The sequence below is a fragment of the Gorilla gorilla genome, chromosome 8 (assembly GCF_029281585.2).
Source record: "Gorilla gorilla gorilla isolate KB3781 chromosome 8, NHGRI_mGorGor1-v2.1_pri, whole genome shotgun sequence".
Taxonomy (NCBI): Eukaryota; Metazoa; Chordata; class Mammalia; order Primates; family Hominidae; genus Gorilla; species Gorilla gorilla.
In genome coordinates this window covers 113,513,614-113,529,706 of record NC_073232.2, presented here as the reverse complement: position 1 = coordinate 113,529,706, position 16,093 = coordinate 113,513,614, and the positions used below count along the sequence as shown (strand labels likewise).

At 49.2% G+C, this 16,093-nt stretch overlaps 1 long non-coding RNA gene across 1 annotated transcript; it reads left to right on the top strand.

Annotated features, from left to right (window-relative positions):
- The first annotated feature begins 2,608 nt into the window (after positions 1-2,608).
- LOC109028539 (uncharacterized) lies at positions 2,609-13,353 on the top strand. The gene is made up of 3 exons (XR_002007550.4): positions 2,609-2,972; positions 5,187-5,285; positions 11,587-13,353. It is a non-coding gene; the product is annotated as an uncharacterized lncRNA (long non-coding RNA).
- The last annotated feature ends 2,740 nt before the right edge of the window (positions 13,354-16,093 follow it).

Here is a 16,093-nt window from a genome sequence, read left to right as displayed (position 1 = left end):
TACCAAAAATACAAAAAATTAGCTGGGCGTGGTGGCAGGCGCCTGTAGTCCCAGCTACTCGGGAGGCTGAGGCAGGAGAATGGCGTGAACCCAGGAGATGGAGCTTGCAGTGAGCCGAGATCGTGCCACTGCACTCTAGCCTGGGCGACAGAGCAAAGACTCCGTCTCAAAAAAAATAAAAATAATAAAAAAAAGTAAATATAAAAAAGGCTGGGTGCAGTGGCTCATGCCTGTAATCCCAGGATTTTGGGAGGCTGAGGTGGGCAAATCACCTGAGGTCGAGAGTTCAAGACCAGCCTGACCAACATGGAGAAACCCTGTCTCTAGTTAAAAAAAAAAAAATATATATATATATATATATATATATACGCACACATATATATATACACATCATATATATATATACACACACATATATATATATACACACATATATATATATACACACACACAAAATTAGCCAGGTGTGGTGGCGCATGCCTGTGATTCCAGCTATTCGGGAGGCTAAGGTGGGAGAGTCGCTTGAACCGGGGAGGCAGAGGTTGTGGTGAGCCGAGATCACGCCATTGGACTCCAGCCTGGGCAACAAGAGTGAAACTCTATCTCAAAAAAAAAAAAAAAAGCAAACTATAGGATTATTTTTGCTCCATAAATGGGATCATTCTATACCTAGTGCTTTGTATCATATTTTTAATTTTCTCTAAAAATGTTCCTGTGTGATTAAAAGTTTGAATTTTTAGTGGGCATTAAGGTGCACAAGCTCCCCTCTCTTCCAATTGCAATTCCCTCTCCCCCGACAATCCCCCAGCTTTCAAGGGCTCCTAGTACCTGGTCTATGGAGCTGTAGCTGCATACTCTTCCAGGGGTTTGGGATCTCTTTGGGGGCAAGAGGAGGACCAGAGCCAGGCCACAGGGACTCTCAAACTCATGGTGGGGGCAGACCTTTTAGCTCTGACTGGAGCCTGCTGCACCCACTCCCCATACCCAGGCACAGAGAAATTGGAGAGATTCTTTGCTTTGGGTTCATGTTCCCACCCTAGTCATGCAAGAAATATTACCCTGTCTCCTTTCACCTCCCATTTTCCTTGGGAATTGGGTCTCTAGGGTTTCTGAGGCTGCCCAGTAGCTCCAGGCCACTTTGAGCAGCCTCAGCCATTCCCCACTACCTCCCCACTTCCCCTTGGCTCTGGCAGCCCTGGGCTTGAGCTGACTTTCCTGGGAACCGTTGGTGGGAACAGTTAAATGGAAGGAAATGGTGGGTAGGGGTCAGAAGACAAAAGGGGACTTAGGGCTAATGTTTGATGTTTGAGGTTAAAGAAAAACTCTCACCCCTCCCCTTCTGGGGAGCTGCTGGGAGCCTTAGAATGGCCCCTGCAATGACACAGGGTGGGATGGGGAGGGAGAATTGGTAAGACCTGGAAAGAAATGGGGCACAGCTTTGGTGCCTTGACTTGGTTAAGCAGAGACAAGGGGCCCTTCCCTTCCCCCTCAAAAGCTCCTCCCCTCCCAAGCCCCCTTCCCAGCCCCCAGGCCCCTGTCCTTACTGTGCATGTCCACCAGCCCAAAGCCTTTCCTGGAGTCATCTCCACATTGTGGATCCTTTGCACATCTGGCAGCTGAGAGAAACGTGCAAATTCCTTTCTTATTCCATGAGGAATCTCTAAGCTCAGACTCCAGAGGCAGGCCAGTGACAGTCGCCCATCCTTGTTGTCCAGTTTAACCTGACCCAGAGAAATAATGGGGCTTTGAGAGTTGTTCCCAGAGCTCCTTCCTTCGCCCAATTCAGTAATAATTGTATCCATAGCTCATCTTGTGCAGTACTTTATTTTATTATTATTAGTTTTTGAGACAGGGTCTCACTCTGTCATCCAGGCTGGAGTGCAGTGGCATGATCTCAGCTCATTGCCAACCTCCACCTCCCGGGTTCAAGTGATTCTCCTGCCTCAGCCTCCCAAGTAGCTGGGATTATAGGCGCCCGCCACCATGCCCAGCTAATTTTTGTATTTTCAGTAGAGAAGGGGTTTTGCCATATTGGCCAGGCTGATCTCGAACTCCTGACCTCAGGTGATCTGCCAGCCTCAGCCTCCCAAAGTGCTGGGATTACAAGCGTGAGTCACCGTGCCCAGCCTTGTGCAGTATTTTAAACTGCGTGTTCACATGTATCTTCTGACTTGATCTGCTAACCTTGCTCTCAGGTAAGTAGAACTGGTCTTATTTTCCTTATTTTATAGCTGAGAAACTGAGGTCTGAAGTCAGACTGTTGGTAATGTCAAAACGTGGATCCCCTGATCCTCAGACCCCAACCCCAGCCCTCCTGCCTCTATACTCAGCTCTCCGGGACACTGAGAGGTCAAGTTACCTCTGTCTGTGGTTTCCATACCTGCAGATTTCAGAGTGAGACAGCCTCTGGCTCTTCCAAATCTAAATGCTGCTGAAATCTCCACCCAGAAAAACCTTTCTGTCTCCAGACATCTCTGTCTTAATCCGTTCCCCTTGGTGGATCGTGGCTGGGAGGAGGGAGGAGGAGCTCTCGTTGTGAAGCCTCTCCTAATTGATTTCTCTCTGATGAGGTGACATAATCCTTTCTGGCTGCCCCTACAGCTTCTCCAGTTTCTTGAAACAGCTCCATATTCTTTCTCCTGGCCTCCCACATATTCCCTGGGCTAGAAATCTCTTTCTTGATTTTAATCTTGGCAGCCACCCTCCATGACAGCCTTAGGTCTGCACATTCATCGAGAGAGCCTTGCTTCCTTCCCAGAACCCTGCACACAGGTGTACATGGGTACACATACATGCACACACACATGCACACACGTACACACTTACATGCACGCGCGCACACACACACATATACACACACACGTCCTTTGTTAGGAGTGAGTTTACTACTACATTCTGGCCTGTCTCCCACGTTCAAGTCAGGCAAAGGGGAACAGCAGCTTTGAAGATGGATTTAACCAGTTCTTCCTGAGGTGAGGCCTTTCTTGCCAAATCTATCAATGGCTTGTTGGGGGTCAAGGGAAGGTTCGAGGCCTGCTGTTTGTTCTTTGCTCAGTCTTGGGACAGCTCGGGGAAACAGGCTTGCCTGGGCGGTCCTGACCCCATGGCTAGGAAAGTCAACATCATTCTCCTAGACCACTGGCTGCCTTTTCCTTCAAGACCCCCAACCCCTTTGCCAAGCCCCTCACCAGGAGGAGAGCCCCAGAGACCAGGTGGGCTGAAACAGAGGCCTGTGGCCCCAGACCCTCTGAGCCAAGCTGGGTCAGAACTCAGGCCTCCCACCCTATCATTCTTGTCCCCCACTTTCATCCAGCCTGCTCTGGGGGAGGGAAGAAGGAGATTGGCTGGGTGTAGTGCAGTGTTTCTGGGGACTGGGGGGGCAGGGGAGTCCATTCAAATTGACAAAAATAGAACATCAGCCTCATATCATTTTTCTCAAAACAAGATTTATTGAAGTTCTGTCGGTGAAAATCGCTGCTGTGTGGAACGCTTAACTTATAGATTAGATTACTCAGTCGTGCCTTACTACATTTTTCATTAGAAAAATATTGGCTAGGAGAGTTTGACCTCATAATCTCTGCATTTTAAACAATAACCAGAGGAAAACCAAATAGAAGGCACAAGTTAACGGTTTTCTCCCCCCAGCACTTCCCCCTGGGAGAGATCGGAGCGAGAGCCCGGGAAGGGAACAGGAGTGGAATCTGCTGTGTGAGCAATTCCCCATCTCCCGGCCCAGTCCCCAGAGGCGGCGGGAGGCGGCTGGGGGTGACAGGAGGCGGTGGGCTGCCCTGAGTCCTTGGGGCTTGGGCCCTGCCAGATCCCTGCCTCAAGTGGCCCAGAGCTCTGCAGGGACCCAGCCCAAGGTAGGTTAGCGTACATGAGGGGAGGAGGGGCTGGAGCATCAGGAGGGAGAGGGCATTTTTTCTGTCCCCCAGGGAGAGCTCAGTCTAGGTAAGGACACAGGAGCCCTAAAGATTCAGGTGAGTGTATCAAATCCTCACATTGTACCCTGTGAATACGCTCAATCTTTATTTGACAATTAAATACTTAAAAAAAAAAAAAAAAGTAAAGACCCAGAAGAATCCAGAATCCCAGGGCCACTCCGGAGCTCTATAGGAAGCTGCAGGAGTGGAGAAGTGAGGACAGAACTACCCCTTGCTTCTCCACCAGAGGGGGAGAAGTCTCCTTACAGGGGGATTTTATGAAGGAAGGAGCAACTCCAAGGTGAGGCTGAGCTGGTGCAGTCTAGGCTGGCCTAGGGCATTCTGCCCATTCCTCTCAGCCCAGGGGCAAAGGTACCTAAGGCACCCTAGGCCTGAAGCCCCCAGGCTGAGCCTGCAGGTGCTGGCTGCTGGCTCCAGGGAACGCAAGGGGGCCATCCAGGTGCAAGCAGATCCCAGGCCACTTTACGACTGCTGATCTGATTCCTTGGAGAGTGGAACCCCCACCCCCTACTCGGTTTCTACTTTCCGAGGCTTTGGTGATTTCCAAGTTCTGACACAGTCATTAGTTACAAAGAGCAATTATTTTTTCTTTGTCATTAAGTCATTTTTTAAATGGCTCCAGGCGACATCACAGAACAAAGAAACAAAATATCCATGAAAAGGCTTAATCACAAATTACTAATTATTTAACCCCCCCCCCACCAAATCGTGAAATCTGAACCCCATGAAAAAAGAGAAGGTCTCCCGTCCTTAAGCTCGCCATGGCTCTTAGGCACCTAATTCATCATGATGGGGGGGGGCGCTTCCTGGCCCCCTCTGAGCCCCAGGGGAGGGGGTGGTAGGGAGTCCCCAATTGCTGACCTTTGAAGTCACCTTCTGCCCATAGATACAGCCCTTCAGCCAATGGGGGGGCAGCTTGAAAATGAGTGGGGGACCCAGCCAGAGCCCCCGTACCTTGGGCTTGCGATGCCTCTACCCCTCCTCCCAGGCCAGCAGCCTCTGGCCGCGGCATTCCACTCTGGGCCCTTTGAAGCCTTTGGGCCACAAGCGGAGGAGCCGCCCCCTGCCGTGGGGCTCCTAGAATCTCCAGCTGGAAAACAAACCGGAGGAGGAAGTAATCCTGGAGGGGAAGCTCCAGGGTCCCCAGACGTGAGGAAATAAAATGTGTTTGACACCAAGATATATGGGAGGAGGGGGGACGTCCGGGGTTTGGGCCCCTCTATCGGCCAGGCTTTCTCCTAGGGCAGATTGCGGTCTCCTTATCTGACCCTTGCTGAGAGAGAAGGAGCAGCGTGGAGGAGGCGGCAGTCGGGGAAGCCTCGTCTCAGTCCAAGAGCAAAGGTGAGTCTGCCAGGGCAGTGGGTTCTGAGGGAGGGCCGGCCTCCGAGGAAATGCCCACACTTGCCTCACCTTTCTGCCCACTACCTCCAGTTTCCCTAGAGCAGCCTATCCCGAGCTTGAGAGACCAGCAGTCATGGAGAGAAAGAGCCTGGGAGGATGGGATTGAAGGTTCAGATGCGGGCCATGGAAAAGGAGGGGTAGGTGGGAGGGCGTGGTGGAGCCCCAACCTCAAAACCCACATAATCTCTCCTCACAGCTCAACCTCGAACCTGACTTCAGAGAAAATCCACTCCTCTTCATTCATCTGTTCAGCAAACTCTTACCAAACGCTTGTTCTGTGCCAGGCAACAGGAATACGTTGGTGGACACGATAGAGCTAGGTCCTGTCTTCATGGAGATCAACTTTACTTGAGTATTTTTTTGTTGAGATCTGGGTCAAAGAGAAAGTCAGAGCTATGCCCAGTGTGTCTGTCCCAGCCTTTGCCCACTGTGGCTGTCTGGATAATTGTCTTTGGCTGTTTTCTGACTCCCAAGTCACACTACTCTCTTAAGTACAGGTCTTGTAGGTCTCCTGGGTTCACTTCCGTGCCTGTCCTGGGCACCTGATAGAGAGGTGGGGAAGGTCAAAAGTGGAAGGAAGAAGGTAGGCAAGCAGGAGTTTAATAAACAGAGCCTACTTAACAAATGGTTGGAGCCATTGTTTCTATATCACATGACCTATGAAGACCTTGAGTATAAATGTCCGAAGTACTGGAATCACAGGCGTTGTCCCAGCAAGAGAGCTTACAACTCAAACAATAGTCCCCAGCCATGCACCGTCCTCATTCTCCCTCTTTCATTTTCTTGTCAAACTGTCTCCTTTCTTCCCTCTCTTAAAATCATGCTGATCAAGGAACATCTGAAAATATGCTGGGACTTGGGCTGTCTTTATTTATTTATTTATTTATTTATTTATTTATTTATTTTTTGAGATGGAATCTCGCTCTGTTGCCCAGGCTGGAGTGCAGTGGCGCGATCTCAGCTCACTATTCATTTATTTTTATTTTATTTTATTTATTTATTTTTTTTTTGAGATGAAGTTTCACTCTGTTGCCTAGGCTGGAGTGCAATGGCACGATGTCGGGTCACTGCAACCTCCGCCTCCCAAGTTCAAGTGATTCTCCTGCCTCAGCCTTACACGTAGCTGGGATTACAGGTGCGCACCTCCATGCTTGGCTAATTTTTGTATTTTTAGTAGAGATGGGGTTTCACCATGTTGGCCAGGCTGGTCTCAAACTCCTGACCTCAGGTGATCTGCCCTCCTCAGCCTCCCAAAGTGCTGGGATTACAGGTGTGAGCCACTGTGCCTGGCCTATTTATTTATTTATTTATTTATTTATTTATTTATTTATTTATTCTGAGATGGAGTCTTGCTCTGTCGCCCAGGCTGGAGTGCAGTGGCACAATCTTGGCTTACTGCAACCTCCTCCTCCCTGGTTCAAGTGATTCTCCTGCCTCAGCCTCCCGAGTAGCTGTGATTACAAATGTGCACCACCACGCCCAGCTAATTTTTTATTTTTAGCAGAGACAGGGTTTCACTATGTTGGCCAGGCTGGTCTCCAACTCCTGACCTCAAGTGATCCACCTGCCTAGGCCTCCCAAAGTGCTGGGATTGCAGGTGTGAGCCACCGCACCTGGCCTATTTATTTACTTTTTTTGAGAGAGTCTCACTCTGTTGCCCAGGCTGGAGTGCAGCAGTGTGATTTTGGCTCACTGACATGTCCGCCTCCCAGATTCAAGCAATTCTCCTGCTTTAGCCTCCCACTAGCTGGGACTACGGGCTCAAGCCACCACCACACCCGACTAATTTTTGTATTTTTAGTAGAGATACGGTTTCTCCATGTTGCCCAGGCTGGTCTTCAACCCCTGACCTCAGGTGATCCACCCGCCTTGGCCTCCCAAATTGCTGGGATTACAGGTGTGAGCCATGTTGCCAGCCCAGGCCATCTCTACTAAAAATACAAAAATTAGCCAGGCATGGAGGCGGGTGCCTGTAATTCCAGTTACTTGGGAGGCCAAGGCAGGAAGAATCGTTTGAATCCAGGAGGCAGAGGTTGCAGTGAGCTGAGCTTGCACCACTGCACTCCAATCTGGGTGACAGAGCAAGACTATGTCTCGAAAATAAATAAATAAATAAATAAATAAATAAATAAATAAATAAGTAAATCTCTTTAAACGGAACAGGCTTTTTCTTGGAGATTATCTGCTCCATCCTCCTGCTGCCAGTGATGGCAGCCACTCCTCAGACCTGTAGTAGGTATGAGCCTTGGGTAATAGCCCTCCTGTCCCCCAGCAGCCATTCTCCCTTTCTTCTTTTAATAATAAAATCCCCAAGTGTTAGCTGGAGCATGGCCACCTGGTTTAGGACTACATTTCCCAGACTCCCTTGCAGCTAGGTGTGTTTGGATAACCAGATTCCAGCCAATGAGATGCAAGCAGAAGTAATGTGTGCTTCTGGACTCTGCCCATATGAAGGAGTTGACACCCTTTTCTCCCCTTTTCACTGAGTGTAAATGGTTATAGAAACTAGAGCAGTCATCTTAGACCTCAAGATGGAAGCCATGTGTTGAGAATGGTGGAAGCACAGTAAAGAGAGACCCTGGAGCCCTGACATTGGAATGGAGCTGCCACATCTGCCCGGCAGCACTTCTGCTTAGATTTTATGCTAAAGAGAAACAAACTTATTAGGTGCTTAACTTACTATAATTTTGGAATTTGCCTTATTTCTTTCCTTTTGTTTCTCTGAGCAAACGAAAAGCAAATGAGCTAAGGCAGCACCATCTGACATAATGTGAACCACATATGTATTTAAAATCATCCAGTAGATAGCACCACTGCATTCCAGCCTGGGCGACAGAGCAAGAACTTGTCTCAAAAAAAAAAAAAAAAAAAAAAAATCTTCTAGTAGACACATTTAAAAAAAATAAAAAGAAACAGGTGAAATTAATTTATATTACATTTAACTCCATATTTTCAAAATATTACTTCAGCATGTGAACAATATAAAAATTTATATTAAAGAGATAAAGAGGTCCAGGCTCAATGGCTCACACCTGTAATCTCAGCACTTTGAGAGGCCAAGGTGGGAGGACCACTTGAACCCAGGACTTTGAAACCAGCCTGGGCAACATAGCAAGACCCCGTTTCTACAAAAATTTTAAAAATTAGCTGGGCGTGGTGGTACGTGCCTATAATCCCAGCTACTCAGGAGGCTGTGGTGGGAGGATCACTTGAGCCCAGGAGTTTGAGGCTGCAATGAGTTTTGATTGCACCACTGCGCCCCAGCCTAGGCGATAGAGGAAGACCCTGTCTCAAAAAAAAACAAAAAACAAAAAACAAAAAAACAAAAACAAACAGAAAGAAAGACAAAAGAGAGATAAAGAGTTTACATTCTTTTTTTCATGCTAAGTCTTCAAAATCCAATGTATATCTTACACTCACATCTGAATTGGACTAGCTGCATTTCAAAAGCGCAATAGCCACATTTGGCTAGTAGCCAGCGCAGATTAAGGGAATTGCCAGAGGTTGAAACCAATTAGAGATTGAGGACCAGCCGTGAGTTAAGAATAATAGTTACAGTAACCACTGTTCTTACTGCTGCAAGGGCCTTTTGGCAGCATTATTCCTTTTGCAGCCAGATGCTTGGCATACCCAGAGTGCTCTGGCTTCAGCCCACGAGGAACAACTATGCCTTAGTTTACTATATTGGACCCTGGAGAAGGACTATCTTAGGAAGCAAGTAGGCCCCTAGGAAGATGGAGAAACAAAAGGAAAAGCTAGGGTATGGGTTACCCTCCAATTTCCACTTTGGCTTCAATCAGAATGGAGTGGACCAGGAAAAACAGTGCAAGTCTGATCACAGAGGTGTTATGTTCAGGGAGACCCAGGGCCATGACATATGCCTCCTGAGCTCCTCTAAAGGATCAGGCTTATCTCATATATTATGTGGCTTAAAGAAAGAACAATGATACCACATGAAGAGTCCATATTTACCAATGTAATATTTATCACCTTATCACTCCCTCATCTGGATAACAAGTCAACTTCTCCACAACCATCACAATCACCTCTTCACTTGTGACCATAATTATTGTCACTATCATTCACTGATACTGCCATCACCCCTAAAATGATTGTTTCTGTTACTCTAGCTTCAATATCACCATGTCTTTCCCCATAACAATAGTTATCATCCTTACTCCCTTTATCCCCTTGGCAACAACCATTAACCATGGCAACACTATGACCACTCATCACTCCATTCCTGCTATTACCATAATTACTACAATCTCTGTCACTATCAATCTCACTACAACAACAACTTCCACCATCACCATAATAATGAAATTAGGCCCTGCAGCCTCTCTACCACCTCAGTATTGTAAGGACACCCCCAGATCCCTTTTTCCTGTCTGGAAGTCTCCGAGTATACCCAAAATTTCCATCTGGTCAAAATAAGCTCTTGAACCGCTTGTCCCCTGGCAGCCCCCTCACTCAATCATTCTTGCCTCAGGCTCAAGTTTGCATTGCTCTGTTTGACCTTTTAGATTCTGGACTCCTTGCCTGTCCTGACCACAGTCCATTGAAATCTGCACTGTCTTTCTGCCTGCTTGGATGCTCTGGCTTTGGGGCCCTTAGTTGATAACTAACTTGTGGCCACTTAGCTGTAGGCATTCTGCCATCAGTTATAGATGCCTGCCTGGCTGGGCCTGGGGAGCTCAGCAGTGCCTTGCCCTCTCAGGGGGACTAATATCCTGCCAACATCTTTTCTTGGATTTTTGCTGAGCACAAACAGGCTGGGTTTGTCTAGTTGATCCCTGAAGGCAGGTTGGTCCCTGAAGCCCAAAGGAAGCAAGGAAAGGGTATTTCCTGGCAGGACTTACCAATATAGAAAACCTGTCCTAGTTAGTATAGTGGTGAGTAATAAAAAAGGAAGAAGGCCAGGTGCGGTGGCTCATGCCTGTAATCCCAGCACTTTGGGAGGCCGAGGCGGGAGGATTACAAGGTCGGCAGTTCGAGACCAGCCTGGCCAACATAGTGAAACCCCGTCTCTACAAAAAATACAAAAATTAGCCAGGCATGGTGGCACATGCCTGTAGTCCCAGCTACTCGGGAGGCTGAGGCAGGAGAATCACTTGAACCTGACAGGTGGAAGTTGTGGTGAGCCGAGATCATGCTACTGTACTCCAGCCTGGGCAACAGAACGAGACTCCATCTCAAAAAAAAAAAAAAAGAGAGAGAGAGTAAAGGCAAAAAAAAAAATCCTGATGCATGGAAAGTGCCACAAGAAGGAGAAGAGGTTAGGGGCAGGAGATAAGCTCTGCTCCCCTGCTGTCTTGTCCAGTGGAGATCACAATGGTCTTGTTCTGGCTCATGTATTTTCCAGAAAGCTTATACCCAGAAAGAATGGAGACACGTTGCTCTTTTGTGGAAGGTGTGCTATAGAGAGAGACCTGGATATCCCACATCTCTTCCACGGACAGTGAGATCTTGGGCTCTGAAGCATTTGGGGAGAGGGACCTCCTCCAGGGTTAGCGATGGTAGTGACCATGTTAGAGGCAGCAGGAACTGTCACCTCTCCCCACCCCTGGACTCTGGCCAAAGCCCCTCCAGTCACTCTCTTGTCCTCTCAGGGATGCATAGGCACCTATGTTTTCTGCAAGCAGTCAACTCCTCCAGTTACACATGGTTTGAGTCCCTGCATGCAGAGAGAAAGGACCCAGTATATGCATCGGGATTGAGTTCAGATCCCAAAGCGCATCTCTTGACCTGATCATGTAATCCAAAAGGAATTGCTCTCCAATCCCCAGATCTGAATAAATTTTACCAGAGTGCTATGGCATGGAGGGGTGAAGTAGGAAGAAGGGAACTGGATTCTTGTTTGATGTTTTGAGACCAGATTCCTTCTCAATGCCTGGCACAAGGCTCTGCCCAAGGCAGAGACTATCTACAGAAAAAATGGGGTTGGAGGCTCCCTGGCATGTGCACAAGGCTGCTTACACTTTGAGGACAGCCCAAATGCTCAGTAGTTACCCCCTACCTCACCTCCAATGCTGGGCAAACAGATGATGGAGTGACCCTGGGAGGTGGCCAGGTGGGAGGGAAACTAGTAGCTTCCCCTTGCCACCACCAGAAGACATAATGGCCATAGACATACCAGTTAATAAGCACAACCTCTCCCCACTTCCATCACCAGAGAAAAGGGATACAGTCCTCCCTTTCCCCCTCTTCCTTTCATTCATTTGTTCCACTTTTAATTTAGTGACTACCGTGTGCTGAGCACTGGAGCTTGGTGACCCAAAGATGAATAAGACTCGACTCTTATCCTTAAGGAGCCTGCAGTCTGATCAAGTCGTTACTGAGAAGAGAGGAAGGAAAAGATACCCTTGGCCTTTCCAACTTGTCAAGGGTCAACTGAATTCCTGAGCCGGTCCCCCTGAGAGGGCAGTGGGCGAGATTCCAGCAGGTAATGGATGAGCACAGCTATGCCCTGACAGGGACATTGGCTGCAATTGGTTCCAGTCATATATGGAGCCAAACTGCTTTGAAAATTGGGGGGGATGGTGACAGAAGAGAGCAGGCCCGCCCCTCCCCCATCCCCTAGGAGCCTTGGGCCCTGTCTTGATCCCCCTTCTGGGAGATGAAACGTGTGGTTTCCCAAAGCTAGGAGCAGAGCAAATATCTTCTGCCTCGGAGGGGTTGGTCTCTGCACAGGCTGGGAACCCCCAGGGAAGCAGCACTGAGGGCCCTAGGAGAGAGGGCAGAGGCCAGAGGCAGGGTACTGCCTGCTCAGAAGGTCAGATTCCAGAGCAAACAGCAAGCTGTCTGCCTTTTCAGACTCTGAAAGGATGGGGGTAGGGGCAGGAAGGGAGGGTGAAAGTTTAGAGCCCCTGTGGGTAGGGAAGGGGCCTCCAGGGTCTGACAGGCACCCCCAGGACACTGTGTCTGCCCAAGCGTTTGCTGGGAAAGTGGAGGCCAGTGCAGCCACCGGTTGAGTGCAGCCACTGGGTCAGTGCAGCGGCTGGGTGAGTGCAGCCCTCGGATTTTGCCCCAATAACCAGAGTCCCATTAGCACAGTCTGAGCAGGGGGCCTGGCAGAACACTTCGTCCTCCTCTGTCATTTAGAGGGGAAACAGTTCACACAGGGACACCTACCATCTTGAGTCTCTTCTGTCAACTGCCCTGTGGTCTCTCTGGCCGCACTGAGACAGAGCATCACTCCAGTAAACCCTCTGAGCTCATTTCCCTAGCTGAGCAGGTTCCCGCCTCTGTTTCTAGAGCACCAGCATGAGTGAGCCTCAGGAACCACCCCAGATTTTAGGAGTTAGGAGTGGGTCTAGCTGTGCTGATGGCCACCTGGGGCTCTGGTGAACTCTAGCCTCCTCCCATCCACCCACCAAGGGCATCGTCAGGCCTCTGTGCTGAGCCATTTGCCTCCTGCTTTGCCCCAAACCTGTTCAGCCCCCAACATTCTCACTTTCCTGTCCCCTTCATGCTTCTTAGGTCATTTCTCTCTGCTTCTGCAAACCTCCCTGCCAAATGTTCCCCCACCCCAAACCGACCCTTTTCATCTCTATGTCCCCCCGTGTACACCTCTCTCAAAATGCAGGGTCACGGGGCCCTCCTTCTTAGGGACTAGGCCATGCCTAGGGGTAGGGCTGGTGTGGCATTAGTGACAAAAAACTGCTATGTCTACCCAAGTAAATCACATAAATATACAAGCAGGGGCCAGGCATGGTGGCTCATGCCTATAATCCCAACACTTTGGGAGGCTGAGGCGGGTGGATAACTTGAGGCCAGGAGTTCAAGACCAGCCTGGCCAACATAGTGAAACCCTGTCTCTACTAAAAATACAAAAATTAGCTGGGGGGGTGGTGGTGCACGCCTGTAATCCCAGCTACTCAGGAGGCTGAGGCAGGAGAATCGCTTGAACCCGGGAGGTAGAGGTTGCAGTGAGCCGAGATCTTGCCATTGCACTCCAGCCTGGGCAACAGAGTGAGACTCTGTCTCAAAAAAAAAAAAAAAAAAAGCAAAAATTAGCCTAGCATGGTGGTGCAGGCCAGCTACTTGGGAGGGTAAGGCTGGAGAATTGCTTGAACCCGAGAGGCAGAGGCTTCAGTGAGCTGAGATTGCACCACTACACTCAAGCCTGGGCGACAGTCAGACCCTGTCTCAAAAAAAAAAAAAAAAAAAAAAGAAGCCGGATTGGTGGCGTGAACCCCAGCGTGGAGCAAAAAAAAAGGGCTGGCCCTGGGACAGAGGCCTGAAGAACATGGACCGGGTTCTCTCCTGAGAAATGCTGCCAAGGCCTGTCTAATCGCAGGTGCCTGTGGCCCAGCTACTATCCAAGTGTGTCCCTCCCAAATTCATGTGGAACCCTAATCTCCACTATGGTGGCAATAAGAGGTGTGGCCTTTGGGAGGTGATTAAGACTCGAGGGCTCTGCCTTCATGAGTGGGATTACTGTCCTTAGAAAAGAGGCTGAAGGGAGCTCCCTAGCCCTTCCCCCCACATAAGGATGCAGCAAGGAGACATCAGGCTGGGCGCGCTGGCTCATGCCTGTAATCCCAGCATTTTGGGAGGCGGAGGTGGGCAGATCACTTGAGGTCAGGAGTTCAAGACCAGCCTGGCCAAAATGGTGAAACCCTGTCTCTACTAAAAATACAAAAATCAGCTGGGTGTGGTGGTGCGTGTCTGTAGTCTCAGCTGCTTGGGAGGCTGAGGCACATGAATCGCTTGAACCTGGGAGGCGGAGGTTGCAGTGAGCCGAGATCTTGCTACTGCACTCCAGCCTGGGTTACACAGTGAGACTCCGTCTCAAAACAAAAACAAAAACAAAAAAGAAGAAGACATCATCTTTGAAGCAAGACCTTACCAGACACTGAATCTGTTGGCGCCTTGATCTTAGACTTCCCAGACTCCAGAACTGTAAGAAATAAATTTCCAGGCTGGATGCGGTGGCTCATACCTATAATCCCAGCACTTTAGAAGTCACAGGTTGTACAGATAGCTTAAGCCCAGGAGTTTGAGATCAGCCTGGACAGCCTGTATCTCAGAGAAACCCCGTCTCTTAAAAAAAAAATACAAAAATGAGCCAGGCATGCTGGCATATACCTGTAGTCCCAGCTACTTAGGACACTGAGGTGGGAGGATGGCTTGGGCCTGGGAGGCAGAGGTTGCAGGTGAGCTGAGATTGCACCACTGCACTCTAGCCTGGGTGACAGAGCAAGACCGTGTCTTAAAAAACAACAACAACAACAACAACAAGAACAAAACAAAAAAAAATTCCCTTGTTTCTAAATTACCCAGTTTAAGCTATTTTGTTAAAGCAGCAGGAGCAGATGAAGACAGGCCCAATTCCCAGAACTCTTCTCGGGACCTCAAACAGGCCTGGACAATGAGTCAGGAGAACATCTAGGGTGGAGTGGGGAAGGATTTGACCCCTTGCTGTTTCTCCAGCCAGTAAACCCAATCTCACTGCTCCTGCCACTCTTGCCCAAACACAGTGCAAAGAGGGAGCTGGTCTCCTTCTCAAATGTCCTCCTGTCTCCAGGCCATGTCTGTCTGTAGCCTATTTGGGGCTGAGGGCTTAGCAAATAGGAGAGGAGCTGGGCACAGTGATTCATGTCTGTAATCCCAGCACTTTGGGAGCCCAAGGTGGGAGGATCACTTGTGTCCAGGAGTTAGAGACCAGTGTGGGCAACATAGTGAGACCATGTCTCTACAAAAAAGAAAAAAGGCCAGGCATGGCGGCTCACACCTGTAATCCCAGCACTTTGAGAGGCTGAGGCAGGCGGATCACCTGAGGTCAGGAGTTCAAGACCAGCCTGGCCAACATGGCGAAACCCTGTCTCTACTAAAAATACAGAGATTAGCCGGTCATGGTAGCATGTGCCTGTAATCTCAGCTACTCGGGAGGGAAACCCTGTCTCTACTAAAAATACACAAATTAGCCGGGCATGGTGTCGTGTGCCTGTAATCTCAGCTACTCGGGAGGCTGAGGCTGCAGAATCACTTGAACCCAGGTGGCGGAGGTTGCAGTGAGCTGAGATAGCTCCGTTGTACTCCAGCCTGGGCTACAGAGCAAGACACCATCAAAAAAAAAAAAAGAAAGAAAAAACTAGCCTGGCATGGTGGCATGCGCCTGTGTTCCCAGCTATTCCAGGGCTGAGGTGGGAGGAGGGAGGATCACTTGAACCCAGTGGGCAGTGAGCCATGATTGTGCCACTGCATCCCAGCCTGGGCAACAGAGTGAGACTCTGTCTCAAAAAAAAAAAAAAAAAGGGAAACAGGAGAGGGAGGTCTTCTGGGAATGACAATGACATTCACTCACAGGCACACACATACAGCGAATGCACACGGACGCCCTGGCTCAGGTCCACACTTCTATATGCCTGTGCATCACACTTGTATGTGTGCGCCCTGTCTTATCCATTCAGTCATCCAACAAATATTCATGGAGCAACCGCTCTGCCCCAGGCACCGGGCTAGAAGCCGGTGTGACAACAATGAATGAGACAGACCTAGACCAGTGGTCCCAGCCTCCATGGAGCTTACAGCCTAGCAGGAGAGAGATATATATATTAAATGAATATTTACACAAAATTGTTAAAGACAGTCAAATCATAATAAGGGTCGTGGTGGAGAAAATTCCACTGGACTCTAAGAGAGCAGGGGGTCCACACGGGGTCTTCACTTGGAGTTACGCAGGCTGCACCACACAAGAGAGCTCCAGGAGAGCATGACCAGTGTCTGTGTCTTTGTGACAG